The sequence below is a fragment of the Sceloporus undulatus genome, chromosome 1 (assembly GCF_019175285.1).
Source record: "Sceloporus undulatus isolate JIND9_A2432 ecotype Alabama chromosome 1, SceUnd_v1.1, whole genome shotgun sequence".
NCBI lineage: Eukaryota > Metazoa > Chordata > Lepidosauria > Squamata > Phrynosomatidae > Sceloporus > Sceloporus undulatus.
In genome coordinates, this window is record NC_056522.1 from 122,458,535 (window position 1) to 122,478,943 (window position 20,409).

Below are 20,409 nucleotides of genomic sequence, written 5' to 3' on the forward strand. Positions count from 1 at the left end.
CAATCATCCTCTGAATAAATCTTACAAAGAAAACCCTATGATAGGGTCACCTTAGGTCAGAGTCTACTTGAAGGCACAGGACAATGACAAATTGCAGGTACAGAGTTTTAGCATGATTTGGTGCTGTTTTACTGTGCAGTGGTGGATGTGTGTCAGCTTTTCACAAGAGAGAAAGATATCTAAAATGGTTTAAGTTTGATCTGTGAGAAATACAGACAGGGAAATAGATGATGGTAAGGATAAAGGGATAATTGGTCAAAGAAAACTTAAGGATGGCCATTTAGCCACAGGATATCAATTCAAAAGTAGAATCTTCTTATCCACCTTGTGGCCAGCCATGTGACCCAAGTCCTTGAATCTGTGTTCTGCATGTTTTTACATCAGTAATCTACAGGATAGATTAGAGCTTGGAAACTATGGTCTACAACTCCCAGAATCAAGGGGAGCTGTTGAATCTGTTAGTGTTGGAGCAAAGCATCTGAACTCAGTTTTACAGTTTCCTCCCCTACAGCTATTCCAGGTTGTATAGGAACCATGCAGGTGTTGAACCCTGTTTCCAACAGAGATTCAGCATCTAGAGTTTGCATAAAACTGCAACAGCTTTGTGAGGAGTGGCTATAAAATTGAGAGTTCATTCTCTATTCCCATGCCACTGAATCCACCAGCTAACCTCCCCAAAATTCCCCGAGCAGTATGGCCACTGGGGGATTCTGAGTAATCTCTGCCTGATCTATGAGATGTCGGCAGTAAATGTTATAAACCTCCCCTACCCCACATATGTTGTTTTCTATGTATATGTACATACACCGTAGCTAACATGGTACAGTAATATCTTCCCTTCTATTATTACTTGGATGACTCTGTTTTATTCATTACCTTCTATCTTCCTGATACAGTACTGTATGTTTTTTATTCAGCTGTTAGAGTAGAAGAAGTGGAGTGGGCAGAAATTGAAAAGTTAGTAGATCAGTCAGTTAATCAATAATACCAGCCGGCTTGGGGATGTGGTGTGCACATGACACATGTCCCCAAGATGCCCGGAAGCCAGCTTCAAGCTGCCTGGCCATTTACACAAGGCGCAGCTTTTGGTCACTCTGGTGGCATGGCATTTATACACCGAACATTACCGGAGCACCTTAGAACTGGCTTCCTGCTGCAGCGAGGCGGAAAACCCAGCTTTTGCCAGTGCAAAAAGGAGCAGCTGTTTGCTGCTCCCTTTTTGGCCAGCAAAAAGGCATGCGCTTGCCCCAGCCCCAGTCCAGCTTTGTCAGGGGCTGCTTGAAGCTGCCCCTTTGGGGCAGTCTGTTTTGCCTCTAGGTTGCATTTGTAGGACAACATTGAATACTCATAAGTTGATGTATTTTATTGTTGTAACCCGCCCGGATTCTTCGTGATTGGGCAAGCTATAAATAAATCTTTATTATTATTAAGTTATGTCAAATTGTCATTTAGATTTAAGTTAAGCAGGTGCCTTAGCAGAAAAAGGAATAATGTCACCCATCATTTTACTTCTCCACCCTTCCAGTCACCAGAAGGGTCACCAGAAGTTAGAAGTGATGTGAAGGCACACAACAACAATTCGTTGAAGTATCTTTACTACGTTATACATGTAACAACATACTGAGCCATTTGACTGTAGCATCCTGCCACAGGATGAGGAAAATTTTTACCACATAGTTGTTCACAAGCTAAAATTTGGAAGAATAGGAGAAAATCCAGTGTGCTGCAGTGGTTGGAGTGTTGGAGTAGGACTCCAGAAGAGCTAAGCTTGAATTCCCACTCAGTTATGGAAACCGTCTGTGTGGTCTTGGGCGAGTCATTCTCTCCATCTCAGAGGAAGGCAATAGCAAACCTTTTCTGAACAAAACCTGTCAGGAAAATCCTGTGATAGGTTTACTTTAGGGTCACCATAAGTTGGCAACGACTTAAAGGCACACAAGAACAAGGAGAAAAGAAGGAACAACCCATCTTTGCCACTTTACAGAAATCTTGATACATGTGCATTAATATCTTTGCATTTTTTGGAATGTTACAAGGTGGTTGAAGATGGTCTGTATGTCTGTATTTATCCTTTAAAATTTAGTGTCTGATCACTTACCCCATATTCTAGTTTATGGAAAAAGATTTATTTATTTTTTACTTTCACTGACTTACAGAAAAGGATTTTTATACAGATGCTGTTTGAGGACTTTTTTTAAAAAAAAATACAGTTTGTGGGTTTGCACATCTACTCTTTGTAAGAGCATTTTGTTCCCTTTAACCTAAAATTTAAGATGACTTTTATCTGGGTAGCATGTAGATGACCAATCCATACCTATCAGCCTAAAAATAGTGATACAGTAAATTTCTCTTGCAATCTGCAGCATTTTTCAGGGCAGGGAGTGGTCACCAGATGTCCTGCCTTTTGACAAGTTGTTCTGGTTCTAAAGATAAGACAATATGGTGCTTCCAATGTGTTTAAAACATTTACATCCCACCTTTCCATCAGATTAAATCTAAAGTTTGCATAAAGAAGAGAGATTTTCAGACCTCATAAGTATTGATTAAATTACTAAATTGTTGCAAGTGTTTTAAGGGCTATTTCATTGTTAGTACAGGTATTCCACTTGTAACTTTTCCTTATGTCTTTCCCCACTTGGATTTCATTTGTACCATTGTGGATAGTGGTGGTAACCATAGCTGCTTATACCCTATAGGCAATCTGGGCAAAGTCTGTCTTTTTACACTTGTTCAGCATTCAGTGTATTCATGCTGATAAATGCACAGAAGAATAAATTTGGAATCCATTTTTTTCTTAATTTTGTGGCATCTTAGCAGACAACCAGTGGAAAATCAGGATATCACAATATCTTAAATTCCATGTCCTAAAGTAAATTGTTCATCCCAGCCAAAGTAGCCGCACTGAATGTATGAGGACTTGGGTACATTGACACGTACCTGAGTTCTGTTGATTAATGGGTTTGCTCCTGTTGGTACTGTGAATTGGATTTAACCCCATGTGTAAACATTTAGACCAAAGCGACCCTGTTAAGTAAATACCGGTATGTCTAGTTGGTGGGAAATAGAGTATAAGATGCAGCATTCTGCAGACGGGCCAGTAGATCCATAGATCTGAGCTACTGAATTATATTACAGGATGCTTTGTAACTCAGCATTTTAAAATGCAAGAGATGGATGTAGTCTTGTGTGTGGAATTCTGGGTAAATACCGTGCTAGACTGCTCTAAATTTTATAGGAAACAAGTTGCAAAAAAGTTTTATTTTTACTTTGGCATTTCCATTTTGAATTTCAATCCAGAAAAAAGAGCTTGTTGGCTTCAAAATGTCTAAGCCTGCTATTTCTCAAACTGAAATTTATAATGTGCCAGAAATTTCCTCAAAGGCTACTTGATACTGAAAGCTGGGAGATGTTTTCACCCATTTGGATTTTCATGTTGAAAATTGCACAGTGATGTGAAGAGGTTTTTAGTTGGAAGTTGCACAACTAACATTTCTCTAACGTTCATCCATATCCTGGACAAAAGAAAAATCTAATTGAGATGAAAGCCATGGATCTTGATGTATCCACTGTTCTGCTTGCTTCTTGACCCAAGTCCACAAAGCACATTAAAGGGAAACATCCAAGCTTTAGGACAAAGATGTGATACTGCCCTTCAAATTACTTGGCTATGTATGGAGAAGCAAATTAGCTCAGAACTGAGGCTTAATCAGAATGCCATTTTATATTCAGCCCAATGTAAGTTTGAATCTGGACAGAACTAGCGTAGGGCTAGGGCACAACGTCACTCAATTTGACTCTTCTGTTGAGGGGTTAAAAATTGAATATTTGGCAGAAAAACAACTGCAGAGGACATTTTTTTAAATTTAATGTCTCTTTGTGTAGGCTGAAACACACAAACGTAATTTAAAATAATCAGAAATAGGCAGAATGTTATTTTTGCTGCCTCAAAAATGGCTAGGCGTGGCCCATGTGGGATCAGGATCCTTGAACCCTGCTGGCATATTTACCATGATGTATCTAAAGGGATTCTACATAATGTTAGTTACATTCAGGAGTTTGTCCAGATAAGCATGGTGGAAGCTTGGAAAAGTTACTTTTTTATTAGTGATTCCAGAATCTTGGGTGTTGTAAGCCAAATGTAACTTTTCTAAGTGCTAAAGAGTTGTAGCATTTTCTAACTTTTTAGAGCTCAGATACTTCCTCAAGCCTTACCTAGTGGGGTAGATCAAGAACACTGTGGTTCCTTTTTAGAAAGAAGAGGGGGGAGGAACCATGTGTTTGCATGAATCCTTAAATGTGACAAATCTTGTACAAAAACAAAGATGAAATTTCTAGAGAGCTGCCATGAGCAAACCAGAAATAGCAGGTGCCTTGCAAAGATTGTAAATAAAACCAGCACCATTTTCACCATCTATAGGAAGCTTGGCTAAGGCATTCTGGGAGTTGTAGCCCCCCAAAAGTAACTTTCAAAGGTCTGATATAGATTAGCATTCTCAAAAACAATTATACAGATGCTCCCACCAAACACATCTGGACAGCACCAAATTGAGCAAAGCTGCTACAGAAGAAGCCTTCTTTGACATGGAAGCTGAATGTAAGGAAGCTCACTGCTATGTGGTCTTTTTCCTTTGGAGGTGATAATCAAGAACCTTTGAATGGAGCTGTTAATTCTGTGTGCTTGTTTTATAGATTTTCCATTTTATTTTTCCACTGAAATTTTAGTATTATGGCATATGACAAACAGCAAGAAAACAACTCGGGGTTGGCATATAGTTGGCATATAGAGAGAGAGACACGTGCACACACACACCATATTAAACCTGAGCTGATCATCTGTTTATCAAAAACTCTCCAGCTTGCCATGTGGTCAGTCAGTGCAACACATATCAGAGGATGTATTAATCTGGCTGAAGTTTTCCCCTTCCTTTTTGTCATTTTATATATGCCGACTCTTACTTTCATTTCAAATTAAACTGAAATATACTACTTTTTCATGCCTTCCTCCTCTTTTCACATTCATTGGAGTTATATTCCCATTGATTTGGTAAGTCTGTTGTAGTTGGAAGTAACAACTGAGTTTAGGCCTGTATGCCAAACCACCTCCGAATATTCATTGCCTGAGAAAACCTTATGAAATTTTTCTTTCCTAGTTGGGATATCTTCCTAGATTGATCCCAGCCACTCAGTGATCAGAGTGAACAATATCATGATCCTGTCTGCATAATTGGATTTGACTGTGTGATAAAGTCCCTGAGGGCAAACAAGGCCAAATTATAATGAAAGTAATAAAACTGCTCATATGGGTGATTTTAGCCAACTGAGACTTATGTAGTAGGTTGATGATGTCATAGTGGGAAATGAAACCTATTGAAAGCAGTGCTCTATATGCAAATAAAATATTGTGTAATATTTTGCAGCTCTTTCACTTCCCTATCAATTTTTTTCCACAATCTCTTATAATTAGAGGGGAGGAGTCCAACAAAAGAAACATAAAAATGATAGGGACCTGAAAACCAAGTGGAAAATATCCTTGAAAAGCAAAGTCATGTATAAATAAACATTTTTAGTTCAGATAAAAGCTATACCAACAAAACATATAGCTATCCATATAAACAAATGATTAAAGTAATTTGTCAGCATAGGCTCTTGGTTTTGTAGATTTGCCTTGATGGGTTTTTATTTGCTCATAAAACATGGTATGAAAGTCAGGATCTTCCCATTTGTAAAAGTTAACTTGTTAATATTCCTTTGTCATGAGTCTAATTGCATTAGACGAATGTAAAAGACCCTTCAGGCATCTACTTTCAGAATCAGAACCCTTACATACAGTAAGAAATGAAATGAAATATTTTGGAAATACTAATGAGTGAAAGCAATACCAGCAACACCAAATATGATTGCAGTACTGTGAAAACCTATGTAGACTAATGACTAAGAATAAGAGATGGGAAGTCCCCTCAGATATAAACCTTACAATGCTTTTGGCAAGCCTCATGGCTAACACCCTTTGCTCCCATGTACTGTAATAACCATGATGATAAATATGTCACTCCCCCCCCACAAAGTTTCTTTAAAGTAAAATAATTAAATCAATATTATAAAATAAAGAAATTAATCATTGCACGAATTCTTAAACTATTATGTATGTTTTAACTTGTAAGCCACCTTGAGTACAGCTGAACAAGAATATTCACAACCCCTGAATCCCACCCTCTCAAATCACAGTAAACATGTTGAAATATATGCCTTTTCACTGTCTGTCTTAAAATTTCAATAGAGTGCAACTGTTGGTGGAGCTGTATAAAGGCAGAATTTACACATAAATTTAGCATATTATTTGTCTACATGTGAGGCAAAGCACACATATAGATGTGCACATTACCTTTTGGATGTTTGGGTAAAACCTGTCTGTATCTTATTTCACTGACATGTTGATTATAGCTACCCTTACTTTAATAAATAAAACTGCATACCATTGGATCTATCTGATATTAACCATTAAGGTAGTGATACATGAAGTGGTGGTCCATGGACAAGTTTGTTGGCCACTGGCTGCTTGTTTGCAGAGTTTTTTCCAGAAAAGGAATTGGTTATAGTTAACAGGCACAAATATATTGCCAGAACCTGGAACATTGGGGGAAAGGTAGCCAGTTTTCCAATTCAGATAGCATATGAAGCACTGGATAAAGGCACTCTGATCCAATTCACTTGATAACTGTATTTTATTAAGTGACTGTTAACCTAAGCATGTTCCTCTTGTGGGTGATTTGTTTTTGGAGTGTGAAAGGAAATGTTTTCTATTAATCATTCCCACATTTCGGGGGGGGGGGGTTGTATAAAAAAGAGATGTGTAATGGATTTGGATAAGACACAGGTGTTTAGGAATGCATTGAGGCAAGGTTAGGTTACCACTTACCCTAGCTTGACCCCCTGAGCTGAGAAATTCCTGCTTTCATATTATAGATCATGTGTTAAATTTGATATGCCTTGGCTCCCTTTCTGTAGCGTAAGGATATCTAAGGAACACAGGGAATGAAATAGAGAGTGAGACATTTGCAGAAGGGGAATGCAATGTTTGGGATGCAGTCCTGTGCTTTTTCGGCAGTGAACATCAATCACACCTTCCAAAAACCCATAGGCCAAGTTCACACTGAAGTGAGTTGCACTACTGGGCTGTTTCATATTATGAAATGATTATTCACTTAAAGAAGGATTGGGAGAGATGGAAAACTAGCACATGGAAAGCTAGTTTGTCACAGAGAAAGCTAAACTGGAATCATTTTCCTTTACATCTAAGGGTCCAATCCACATGCTACACTTCCTCCACAGTATGTAGTATTAATTAGAGTTGTGTGGCAGGGGAAGATTCTCGTGTGAATACAGTGCATAGTGAGGAGACATTTATCTTTCCAGTTCTGATATTCCATCTGATCAAAAATGGTTACCTCCTCTCCTGCCTTGGAATTTTGCAGTGGGGGAAACCCACTAGAGCCAAAAGGACAATAATTTTCATTTGGAATGCAGCTGCAAATGAAAAGTAAGCTATCCTTTTTCACACACTGTGTCAGATCTTGTTATTGACATACTGTATGTGTAAAAGTGGCTTACACATGCAAATACCTCCTTTTGCCTGGGGCGAAGCCTTTTGTGCCCCATCCAAAACCTTCCCTCCATTTCAGGTACCAAGTCCCAAGAGGGGCTGCTCCTGCTTATTGGGGGAGAGAGGTTATTGTGGTTTACTGCTTTCAATTCGACCTTGACTCTTGGTGACTGTGAATGAGACATATCCATCCCCCTATCTTCAATGGCTCTGCTTAGGTCCTGCAGGTCCAGGCCCATGGCCTTCCTGATTGCGTCTATAACTATCTGCCATGTGGTCTTCCTCTCTTTCTACTGCCTTTTCTACTGCCCTTTTGCAACAAATGAAACAAACAATGGAGGATTAAGTTTTAGTGGATTGAATTTTACACATTTTCTCTGGAAGGGCATTCAGTCATTTAAGCTCTCATGTAAAGCATGAAGTTGTACAGCTGAGACACAGATTTGCTACCTATGTGATTATTAGGCTGTAGAGTCTCAGCACATCTGTAGCCCAACTACCCATCCCCATCTACCTTTCCAACATTTTAGTACAGTGGTATTTTCTTCTGGAAATTTTAGTTTGGTTTGGAAAAGCAAGTTATACTTTTTATTTACATTTTATTTTGACTTAAATATAAATATAATAGTTCTCTCTTTTTATTCAGAAAGAAACTGCAATTTTGCATCTGTCAGAGAAAAAGGTTTTTAAAATGTTGACCATGGGTTTTGCAGTCTTTTCCCCATAGCCCCCACCTCTTTATGGCTTGACTTTGTATTCCATATCCGCTGTTCTTTCCTATAATGTACAGTTGCCCCTCCATTTTCCCAGACTTGGAATCTGTGTCCCTCGCTCATTTGTGGGTGGCAAATGGAGGGGGGCAAAATTGAGGAAGCACCATCGGGTACCTCCGGGCATGCACCACCATTCAAGGCAATGGGGCTTGAATAGCAGCAATTTTTCATTTTCAAGGGGTGGTGGTGGTGTCCAGAACAGATCCCTCATGAAAACGTAGGGGCAACTGTAATTGTAAATTACATTTATACTGTACTCTTTATATATTGTATCAAATATTTTCCAGTGTGTTTTTCCAGGCAAAAATAGCAATTTTCCTAGGCTAGAAATAGGTCACATGTACACATAAACATTTTAACTGTGTATCTTGTTGATTGTTCACCCCTCCCCAACTTGTCTTCATCTTATTTGTATTGTTCACTGAGGAAATCCAGCCAAGAAGTGATGATAGGGGTTGTTGGGACAATATCACAGTACTGTGTAGCCATACATGTATATGTATACAATGGCATCAAAGTGTCAGGGAGATGTGAAGTGAGCTGAGAGTAAAAAAATATAATGTAAATGAACAGGCAAACAATTTCTGAAAAAATTGGAATAGTTGTCAAACAAGGGGTCCATTTTCACACACAAAGAAATTCTGGAGTAGTGAAAAATAGGTAATTTCAGTTGAGGCTAGATTATTTGCTTATTCAGTTATTTGAATTCATTAGGGAAATGGCTTTTTTCAGGCAACTTTATAATGATTGTCTCATTGGTTACTATTGTTTCTGATTTATAGATGAGGTTTGCTTTCTACACATGCATTTAGTTACCAGCATATGTATATGTGTATGTTTGGATTTATATGGGTATATGTTTGGATTTATATAGGTGAAAGAGCCATCAGGAAAGGGAGAGCTTTCATGTTACCCCAGGTGAAATGCTTTTCGATAGACCCACTTCATATATTTGGTAGGATGCAACAGATGATGAGAAATTGGCAGTCTACATGTAGCAGAGCATTGTTCACAATGCATCTTGTTCAGAAACTGGAAACATGATATTTTAGACTCCCAGAATCCTCCAGCCAGTAAGAACATATCCTTCGCTACTGTATGGCTGAAAAAAGACATATTCAGACATTGTCCTCCAGAGCAAATTAAACATGTAGTGAAGGGAGGGAAGAGGCATCATTAGGGAGGCTGTGGAGGGTTCAGGTTGCACCAGGTGATACCCTAAGGGGGCTGACACCACTGCTCCCCAAACATCTGCCTTTTGGCAGAAACAGGCTGTAGTGTTCACCTGCATCCCTTTAAAACACTGGAGCTCTGGGGGTAAGGCTCAGTGGGAAGAGAATGGAGATGCCCCCATTTAAAAAAAATGTATAATTTTAAATTTTAATTTTTCTTTAAAGCATGACATTTACCAAATTTTTGCTTTAGCCACATGAAACTATGTACACTTGGCCCTCCACATTCATGGCCTTGACACTCACAGTTTTATTTATTCGCAAGGTCAAGGCCAGGTGCTCACGTACTCCTCCTCCTCCCTCCCGGGCTTTTCCCCTAAGGGGAAAAGGCCCAGGAGGGAGAAACCAGGAAGGGTGCAAGTGCCAACCCTGCCCCTTTCCCAGGCAGATGGTAGCCTGAGTAAGGCAGGCACCAATCTGCCTGGGAAAGGGGAGGGGATGGATCCATCCCTCCAAGCCTCTTTCCCAGGCAGAGGGATGACTGCCTTGCCCAGGCAGTCATCCACCTGGGAGCCTTGGAGAAGATGGAGCCATCCCCGCCAAGGCTCTTTCCCAGGTGGATGGGTGCCTGCTTTGCTCAGGCACTGATTCGCTAAGAGCTAACGCTCTTTCCCCGGTAGATAGGTGCCTGGGCAAGGCAGGTATCCATCTGCCAGGAACGGGGCATGGAGCCAGTTAAAGGAATGGGAGGGCAGGGGAAAAAGAAGACTCTGTGCATGCCTGCTCCGCTTCCTACCCTTCCCTTTAACTGGCATCTGTGGCGGGTAGGAGTTATTCATGCTTTTTCCACATCTGTGGGGGGTCTTGTGCCCCTAACTCTCGCAAATGTGGAGAGCCAAGTGTATATGTAAATACATTTAGGATGTGTATATAATATTGTAACTTAAAGGTATTTTAATTTTGCTAGTTGTTTATGCCACAACTGTTGCCATGACATTCAGTGATATACAGGAATTACTATTTATAAGTAACATTAGTACAAAAAAATGACTAAGGATTCTGTATGGTGTGGTATGGGAGAAGGTAAGTTGGGAGGGGGGGCATTATTAGTTACAGCACTTGGTGACCCCAACCCTCATGATGCCACTGGGGAGCACACAGCTTCTGCTCTTGCCATTGGCAGCTTAGGCCCCATACAGACAAGCCAAAATAAAGCTGCTTTGGGTCACTTTGGAGGTGTGCTGTTTAAATGTTGCATGCGTTCTAAGAGTCCGGAAGCCACACCAAAGTCACGATCCAGTCCTAAGGACTGGAGCACAGCTTTGGCACAGCTTTCGGACTCTTAGGATGCGTGCTTCATTTAAACAGCATACCTCCAAAGTGACCCGAAGCAGCTTTATTTTGGCAGTCTGTATGGGGCCTTAGTCATGTGAAAAGCAACAGGTCTGAAGTGTAAAGCTTCATGGGTGTGTGGAGGCTTTCCACATGAACTAGAACTTCAAAATTGGTTTTGTTAACCATAAAAAGGAATGCTTCCAAAAGCTAAAGTAACTTAGGAAGAAAGTAGTTGTAAGAAGCATGTTACCATTTTATATTTGCTCCTCCTCTGTGTGTGTGTACATGCCTTTGACCTTACCTGTTCAATTATTTATAATTTTTAAACTTTAAAAATATTTTAAAACTTTTTAAACATATTATATTGTTTAATATGTTTTAGCTTATTTATACTTTCTTACAGTTTTTAACCTGTTTAACCTGTTTTAATGCTATTTGTAAGCCACCTGAGATTGAGATCTCATGATATAAGGTGGGAGTACAAAATTGTTATTGATGTTGTTACTAGGCTTACAAGTAGTTTCTTGCTAATTCCTTTGGCAAGTATCAAAGAAAGGGGGTGTGTTAGCAAAGTTTTATTTTTCTTGGTATCTGTTCAGTTTCACATACAAAACTCTGTAGCTATACAGAACAGCTAACTAACTGGTTGGGGGAAAAAACCCACAAATGACTAACACAGGGAGATTCAAGCAAACTTTCTACTTTAAAAAAATTGTAGACTAGAAATTTTTCTGGAGTTATTATATGGCTGTTTTTTATACTTTATCAAAAACATCCTCTGAATGGGTGTTTCTTGACTCATTTCTGAGTCACTAAAAACAAAAGAGCAATAGCTGTAATTAATTTTAATTTTGGATGTTTCAGGGAGAAATAAAGCACATACTATTGAATGCCTCAATTCTCTAAACTTCTTTATGTTGACCTTTTGTTACATTTTAGGTTGCCACCAGCAAAGCTGAGCTGCCATAAGCCTGCCCTGTGAATCTTCAGGCGTTCATATCTTAATGGATTGCTGTAACCTATTAATTTTGCCATTCATCCATTTCCTTGTTTCGTGAGAATATTAGCCAGCACAGATCCTGGGAAAGTTACATGTGAGTGCCGCTTTTGATTCCTTTTTCATCAAAAACAAGACTGCACAAAAAAGATATTTCTTTCTGACTGGTGGGAAAAAACAGACAATCCATAGAGTGCTTGTTTAAAGTAACCTAAAAGCTGTAATTCTGCAGATAACATTAGGCTGTGAATAAATTGATCCTGAAGTACTATTATTGTCTCTTTAAAAATTGAACAGAGAATGTAATTTTGTCATTTTGTGGGGTTCCTAAGTACTTTTTTCTGCCACAGAAAGCTTGGCACAAAGTACTTTATAAATAGCTTAAGTATTTGTCTCAGAAATGTGTTAGGTTGGTGTGGGCTTTTTTTTAAAAAAAATGTAATATTCCACTGTTAGATGTTGAAAGTATACATTGTCTAACAGATCACTTTATAAACTTTTCCAGCAGTAAGATGCAAATCAACTAGGTTCAGTTAGTCTTGTTTTTTCCACTATTTGGCAACTCTTAACAATCACCAACTGTGGAATCTCCAGCCATTGAGATTTTTTGGCATATCAGTTTTGTAAAGCTTTGAAAAGTAAGACAGCTACAGAGCCAGCTAAATGGTAGATTTCAGACAATGACTACTGTACAAATAGCAATCAGATTTCCAAAACACACTGGAGAAATAATCCAGTTTGAGACTGCTTTAACAACCCTGGCTCAATGCTAGGGAATCTTGGAAACTGAAGTTTTGTGACACATTTAACTTTCTTTGTCAGAAACCTCTGGTGCCACAATAAACTGCAGTTCCCAGAATTCCCCAGCGGTGAGCCAGTTCAAGTGGTCTCAAACTGGATTATTTCTTCACTGTGTTTTGGACCAGAGAGACAGAAACTGATTTTGCTTAAACCACTCCGTAATAAGTTGTGTGTCAAGTATGACTGTGTGTGTGTACCTAATGGACACATTAGAAGGCTGTTTAAGATGACTTGAGTGGTGCCACTTATGCCAAAATCAAAGCAGGGATGTGTTCACAGCTTTCATTGCGGCCGCCTTTCTACATAAATTGAGAGGTCACCCAAATTATCATGGAGGTTCTGCAAGGTTCATTTTGTGTCAGAATGTCCTCACCCTGACTGCCCTAGACTGCATCCACACTACAGAAATAATCCAGTTTGACACCACTTTAACTGCCTGGCTCAATTCTATAGAATGCTGGGATTTGTAGTTTATTGTGCAGAGAAGGCCAAATGTCTCACAAAACTACAGTTCCCAGAATTCCAAAGCAGTGAGCCATGGCAGTTAAAGTGGTATCAAACTAGCTTATTTCTGTAGTGCAGGTGCAACCCTAGTGTGCCAAAAAACTTTGGAAGGGTTCTCAGAATGAGACAGGGGAAGTCAAACATTGGTGTAATATCTAAAAGTGTTTCCTTCTGTATTTTTCCTGCTACTAATTCCTTATAGTTTTTCCCTCTCTTTTAACTGGATGTCAGCGCCAAAAACAATATGTCAAGAACATAGGCTGCATATGTTTTTCAATATAGAACTGTCCTGATTGAATGTGAAGAAGGCACTTGGCTTTTCTGTTCAAGTTATATAACTAATTCCATCATACTGTATTTAATTTGGATGTTTCTGAGTAGAATAATGAGAAGGTATATATATTTTTTAAAAAAAATAGACAGCAGTGGTGGTTGTATACCAAAAAAAAACAAAAAACACAAAGATATAACAAAATCCAAAATCCACAAAACAGTAATATTGTTATTGGGCCAATTAAAAAGCACGAAAGAAAGATATGTTTCTTTCTGTGTGCATACAAATTATATTCTCTGAGTACTAGGCCAGAAGGCTCCTATTTCAAACCACTGAATACTTCATATGAATATGTTTTATACTGTGCTAAACTCTCAGTCCGTTCCATCTAGAAATGTCAAATCTGGCAGCAGCACAGCAGAGTCTCAAATCTTCTGTCACCTGCTTGCTATGGTGGAGGTGTTGGGGATTGAACCTGGGGTCCTATCAATGCAGAGCATACATTCTCCCACTGATCAGTGTCCCCTATTCTTCCAAAACTCTTAGGCATGGCTTGAGTTTATGGATAGTGTTCTGATATGGTTAAAATATGTGTGTAACACCTATTCAACCTATAATGATGCATTTATACAATAATCCATTGTAAATGAGCCAGTGAGATGTGGTGGTTTGAGCATTGGACTACGATTCTGGGGACCAGGGTTTGACTCCACACTCAGCACGGAAACTCACTGGTTAAACCTAGGCAAGTCACTCTCTCGGCCTCAGAGAAAGATAATGGTGGCAAATTCACTGTGAACAATCTTGCAAAAAAAAAAACCAACCCATGGTAGGTTTGCTTTAAGGTTGCCATTGCTCAGAAATGACTTCAAGGCACCCAAAAACAATATTGTAAATAGTTTACTACAAAGGGAGAAAAATAATGTTCTGAGACTTTCTCTCCTCCAAATGGCTTCTGTAAATGGTGTCTTGAACCAGCAGTAAAAGTGCTGTCCTCCTTCCACAAGAATGTGTAGCTTGGAAAATTGGAGCAGCTGAAGGTGGTCATGAAGGCTACATTCTGCTTCCTGCTAGAAAGCACTCCTTCCCATCAGTCTGTCATGCAGAGGGCAGTACCATTGTGTTTAGACCAATTCATGCATGGCCTACATGTTTTGACTTTATTTTTAAACTAACGTGTATTGTTGGAAGGCATTTGCCATGCTCTGTTGCTTAATCAAAAAAAAAAAATACTAGAGGCAGCTCAGTGTTTCCCTGTTAGCTGTCAAGTGGGTGGTGGTCTTTGAAGGTGTTTGTTGAGTACATAGTGCTTTGGGAGCAGTGCAAAATATACTCTGCGCTTGGGAGAGCTAATTTAAAAGTAGAACAACAGAAAACTCAAAGAACTTGGGAAAGACAAACAAGCTATGAAGGACAGCTTGTACTGGTTTGTTTGGAATTTTAAAAAAAGCTTTGGTGCTCCTCTTTCCTCAGTTGTACTCCTCCCAATTTTTTTCTCTCCTGTATGAATAAGAGGAATTTGTAGATCCACTAAGGCAACTCTATGGTGAACTTATGGTCAAGTTGTATTGGAGGATCTAGAGATTCCCAGAGAGAACATATTAATCAATTCCCCAAATAATAAAATCCACAAAAGTCAAAGGTACAAATGTAGAGGCCCAACTGTATAGTCTTCCAAAGTAAGAACATATAAATGGCAACTATAGGCAGTCAAACGTGCAAACAATGTATAGGAAGCAAAGATACGCTGACCAAAGTGGTGACTGAAGAAGCACTTCTCTGACTCCTGCCTTTCTCTGGGTAGCTTCACCTGTGCCCTAATAGGGAGAGCAGTGGAGTGAAGAGAATCCCTATTATTAACTCCAATTGCTGATCAGTGATAAAGGTAGGGATTCCTCTTCCTGTGAGCCTCTAGGAGGGGAAGGCTTAAGAGGAGGAGTTTGAGATGGTATTGGAATTACTACAGGACAAATGGGGAAATCTCCATGGGTCAGGTTAGACCTGTGGCCTGGAGGTTTCTCAGCCCTAGTTTTTTACATTTGGTTGACATGGAACAGTGGTCCTTTTCCTCTCTGGGGGGAGGGGGGCTGGGGGCTCTTGGCTATCTTTCTACAAAGAATCCTGCAAAAGTGATAGGTAGGAGAGGTGGGATTCTGGCAGGACTACTCAGCCTGAGTGCATCTGCTTTCTTGCTAGCCCTGTAAAAGGAGAATGTTTCCCACACATTTTGTAGGAGAGTGCAGAATACAGAATGTGGAGCAGGACAGATGAAGCATGATTGAAACGTTATCTTTTTTGCTTTACATTACTTCCTAAGAAAGGCTCTCTAGCATTCCTAGACATTATTTCCAAATTTGGTTTCTAATTTTTTAAGTTGTCACTTATATGATTTTATTTTGGGAAGGCTATAGTTACTAAACTTTTGACAGCTTTCATTGTGCTTTTTATGAAGATTCTGTTTCTGTTTCTTGCTGTTTTCTGCCTTTAGTCTGTGTGTTTTTCCTAATGTGTATAAATGTGTTGGGGTTTTTTTTGGTCATATATTTGGCCTCTTCATCTAAATTAACACCTTTCCCCAAGTGGCTTATATCTAGATGCACTAGCTAAAAATGGACAAGCCACATTTTGCATACGTGTGTGCCCTGTATACAAGTTTCAGTGCACATGAGTTTGTACTTGAGTATATGTACAGTATCTCGATACACAGTTCTTCATAACAAACAATCCACAGTGAAGTGTGAATAATGGGACCATGTGTAGCTAAGGTCCAAAACACGCTGCAGAAATAATCCAGTTTGAGGCTGCTTTAACTGGCCTGGCTCACTGCTGGGGAATCCTGAGAACTGTTGTTTGCTGTAGCACCAGAGCCCTCTGACATAGAAGGCTAAATGTCTCACAAAACTACAGTACCCAGAATTCCCTAGCATTGAGCCAAGGCAGTTAAAGCGGTCTCAAACTGGATTATTTCTACATCTGAAGCCATCTGAAAGTGATATGAGATTTATAACCACTGTGCTTTCTGCAAATTGGGTTTTTTCATCTGTGTGTTTATGTACTAGTATGTGCTTAGAATTGAAATTCTGAGGAAAGGGTTTGAGCAAGGACTTGTGCCTACCAGTTCAAATTGCACTGTGTAACCATTCTTGGAACACTAGCAGTCATAGATAAAGATTAATAGGGTAGGATTTTTTAGTGTTTACTGAAAGGATTGTGCAGTGTCTTCACCCCCTTTGATGTTTCCAAATGTTATTATGTTACAATGTGGAATTGAAATGGGTTGGCATTGTTGCCACTCACTCCTGGAACCTTCTTCCCCCACAAGCAAGAGCCATCACTTCTTTAACCAGCTTCAAAACGGAGTTGAAAACCATCCTGTTCAGAGAAGCCTTCTCAGGCATTGCATAATTGTCGCTTACTATTTGATGTTCTTTTGGTGCCTGTTTATCAAACCATTTCCTGTATTGCTATGTACTGTATATGCATTATCCTACTTGAGAGTATGTATTTTCCCTGGAAAATGATTAACCATCCATTATGAAGCCAAGCCCTCCCTCCAGTCCATCTGCCTTGGTCCAGGCCTTGGAGGTAGAGAGGAACTGCTGGACCTCTTACCCTTTCCCTCCACCACTCTCTTCTCCTTCTGTGTCATGTCTTTTTAAATTGTAAGCCGAGGGCAGGGAACCGTCTAACTAAAAAGATTGCATGTACAGCACTGTGTAAATTTACAGCGCTTCATAAATAAAGGTTAATAATAATAATGTATACAAAATATTCAATACTGTGAAAAAGTTAAGTTTAAAAAACCCAAATTGACCTTCATTGGTTGGTTGCAGAAGTAATCACCCTCTTTGCTATGACATACAAAGTAAACTCTTAGGCAACCCCTCCCTCCAGAATTCCCCAAAATAGTTGGAGTCTACCTGTGTGCAATTCTACTGCCACATTATCTCACATTAAAGACACCTGTTCCTAGATATTTGTTGGCGAGCGTATCCAATCAAGCAGCATGAAATCCAAGGAGATATCAGAACAAATCAGGAAGCATCAACCAGGATTGGGTTATGTAGTTTTTTAATTACATTTTTTTTTAAAAACTGAACATCTCCCAGAATACCATAAAATACACTATTGAAAAATGAAAAAAACATGGTTCAACCACACTGCTTAGAAAAGGCCATGTGTTCAGAACTCAGACACTGGGTTAGGAGGGCATTAGTCAATGAAGCAGCCTTAGCTGAGATGACAGAGCCCATTCAACAAACAACTATCACCTAGATCAGGGATAGGCAACCTTTTTGAGCCGGGGGCCGGGTTGCTGTCCCTCAGACAACTGGGGGGCCGAAGTAAAAAAATAAATAATTTAAAAAAAATTAAAAAATTAAATGAATAAATAAACCAGGACAAATGTAGGACAACATTTTAAATGGTGGACACTTTTTTTAAAAAAAAGTGGAGGACACGCAAAAAAATTTGCTGATTTTTTAAAAAATGTTAATATAAATGCATGTTTCTGAGTTGTCTATAGACAATTGCCCCACCATGCCCCTCGCACGAGAGGCCCAAGGCCCCGGCGGCAATCGGCGGCAGGATCGGGCTGGGGCCGGTTCCAAGGCCTCGCCGGGCCGCAGGTTGCCTACCCCTGACCTAGATGATCTACAAAGATGGGCTTTATGAAAGAGTGGTGAGAACAAAGCCATTGGTGAAATAAATCCATATCAAAGCCTCTTTGGAAGTTAAATATATTTTTTAACTAAAATGATTGATAAGTTGTGATAAGTTGGAATTTCAACATGAATTTCATTCCAGAATTTAATTAATAATCAGTTACATTAATTAAATGAAAAGCTGTGCTAAACAACCTAGGAATCTTCTGAATGCAAAGCCGACTCTTCAGCTAAAGCCCAGTTCTCTTGGATTATTGCAAAATTACTTCTTGCTTTCTGTTAGTCCTTCAGCTTTGGGAAATCACAATGTTTAGGTCACAAGATCCAAACAACTCATTTTAGGTTATTATTAGAGTATAATAGTTTAGTTACTTCCAAGGTTTAAGATTTTAAACCACCAAGTAGTAAGGACAGGTTAAAAGGAGTTGGTGTTTTTTGCACCCAAATGTGCCTCCTATGTTCTACACTGGATAATGTGTAGACTTATTATCTGCCCCAAGATACTGAATATTAAAGCTGTTAACCTTGGGTCTTTTTCTGGAATCCATGTAGGAGTCATTAAACTGAAGAAAGCAGGGAGGGGAAGATGAGGCTGTAAGGGTGTTGGTGGGGGTGTTGGGATAAAGCAAAAGACATAAAGGTTTAAAAATGTGCACATGTGCTTTTTTCTCTACAGTGGTAAGCAGGGACAAGAGGAAGGACAACAAAATCACAAAAGATGGCAATTTTCAGCTTTATTCTGGTTAGATCTTTTAGCATTGACATTTAATATAAATCTAAACAGCTATCTAACATAAGCTTAGTAGTTAAATTTCTCCTCTTCTAATATAATTGATACATTTAAAAGTGTATTAACAATGAACTAAATGCAGTTCTACTAAACTTCCCATTTCTGAGTGCAGAAGCTAGTGTGGTTGTAGAAGGCCAATATTCAAATTCTCACCATCCATAAAAATTATTATCAAGTGGCCATGGGCAAATCTCTTAGCCATGAAGGCTTGTAATAAATGTATGTGATCTAAGAGCTATGAACCACTTGTATGTGAGGAAGTGATACAGACTGTTCTATAATATATGGAAGCTTTCTGTGTATGCTGCTACCTTATTTTATTTAAATATTTATAACTTCTCTCAGATTGCAGGGAGGGCAGAGTACAAACCATATGGTCCCTTTAAAACAAGCTAAACACTTCAAAACAATTTATAACAGTTTATCAAATCAAATAAAGGAAAATGTGCAGCTTAGATTGGAAACCAAGTCAAAACTAAAGGACTTTAAAAAAGCTTAAGTACTGTATTGCCCACGCTATATTGGCCACTGTTCATAGGTGTGCATATATGATTTATTTGCAGCTGCTCAAATATTTATTCCAGGATAACCCAGAAAGAATTTGTAGAATGAAAATTACAATAGATCAAAGCTCTGGAACATGAAACATTCTACATAAGAGCATCTTTCTTTCACACTCCCAGGGTCCCTGGTTGGAGTGCCAACCATTATTTCCTAAAGGGCACTTCGCACATTACATGTACTAGTAAAACCATTTTGCATGTATCCAAGATAACTTTTTTTTCTTTCTATGGATTGTACCAGTACAGGCAGCAAGAAGTTGGGTTTGGCTGTGACTCTCTGTTCCCTGTACATACTGTAGCATGTGTGCCACTTTGTGACATTTGAAGGATCCCAGTATTTTCAAGACTACTCCGTATTTGGGGAGTGTTACGTATAGTTGTGAGGATAACAATCTTTGATTCATTCTTAGTGAAAGGTTGATTGAGAAACATGGCACCGCAGCACAAAAACAGACGGAGATGGGTCACATACATGCCACTACAATGTTGGGTCAACACAAAGTGTTGACTCAAAGTAGTCCCCACCTGGAAATAGTAGTAGTAGTAGTAGTAGTAGTAGTAGTAGTAGTAGTTGTTCCTTACCTGCCTCTCCCTGTGGATTGAAGCAGGGAACCACAAATAACATAACATTAGCTAAAAGTGTGTGTGTGTGTAATTTTAAAGCATTGGTTGATTATACACACACACACACACACACACACACATATATATATATATATATATATATATATATTGAAAATCAACCAATGCTTTAAAATTCTTAACTTAAACATAATCTGAATAGGCCTGCTGAAAGTCTGTTGTTGTTAACTTCCCTGGAGTTGGCCGCGACTCTGTGGATGAGGAATCTCCAAGACTCCTTGTCCTCCACTGGTCTGCTTAAGTCCTATAGATTCGGGCCTGTAGTCTCCCTGATTGTGTTCATCTACCTGGTAT

General features: G+C 39.2%; 1 protein-coding gene across 5 annotated transcripts in view; it reads left to right on the plus strand.

The window, feature by feature from the left end:
• Positions 1-20,409, plus strand: part of BACH2 (BTB domain and CNC homolog 2) — a 235,152-nt gene that overhangs the window by 104,853 nt on the left and 109,890 nt on the right. For 4 of the 5 annotated variants that reach the window (XM_042464408.1, XM_042464402.1, XM_042464414.1 and 1 more), the window contains exon 2: positions 11,820-11,974. The exons of the other annotated variant lie outside the window; for it this stretch is intronic. The gene's annotated coding sequence lies outside the window, so the exon portion shown is untranslated. The remainder of the gene's footprint in view (positions 1-11,819; positions 11,975-20,409) is intronic. 5 annotated transcript variants of the gene reach the window in all.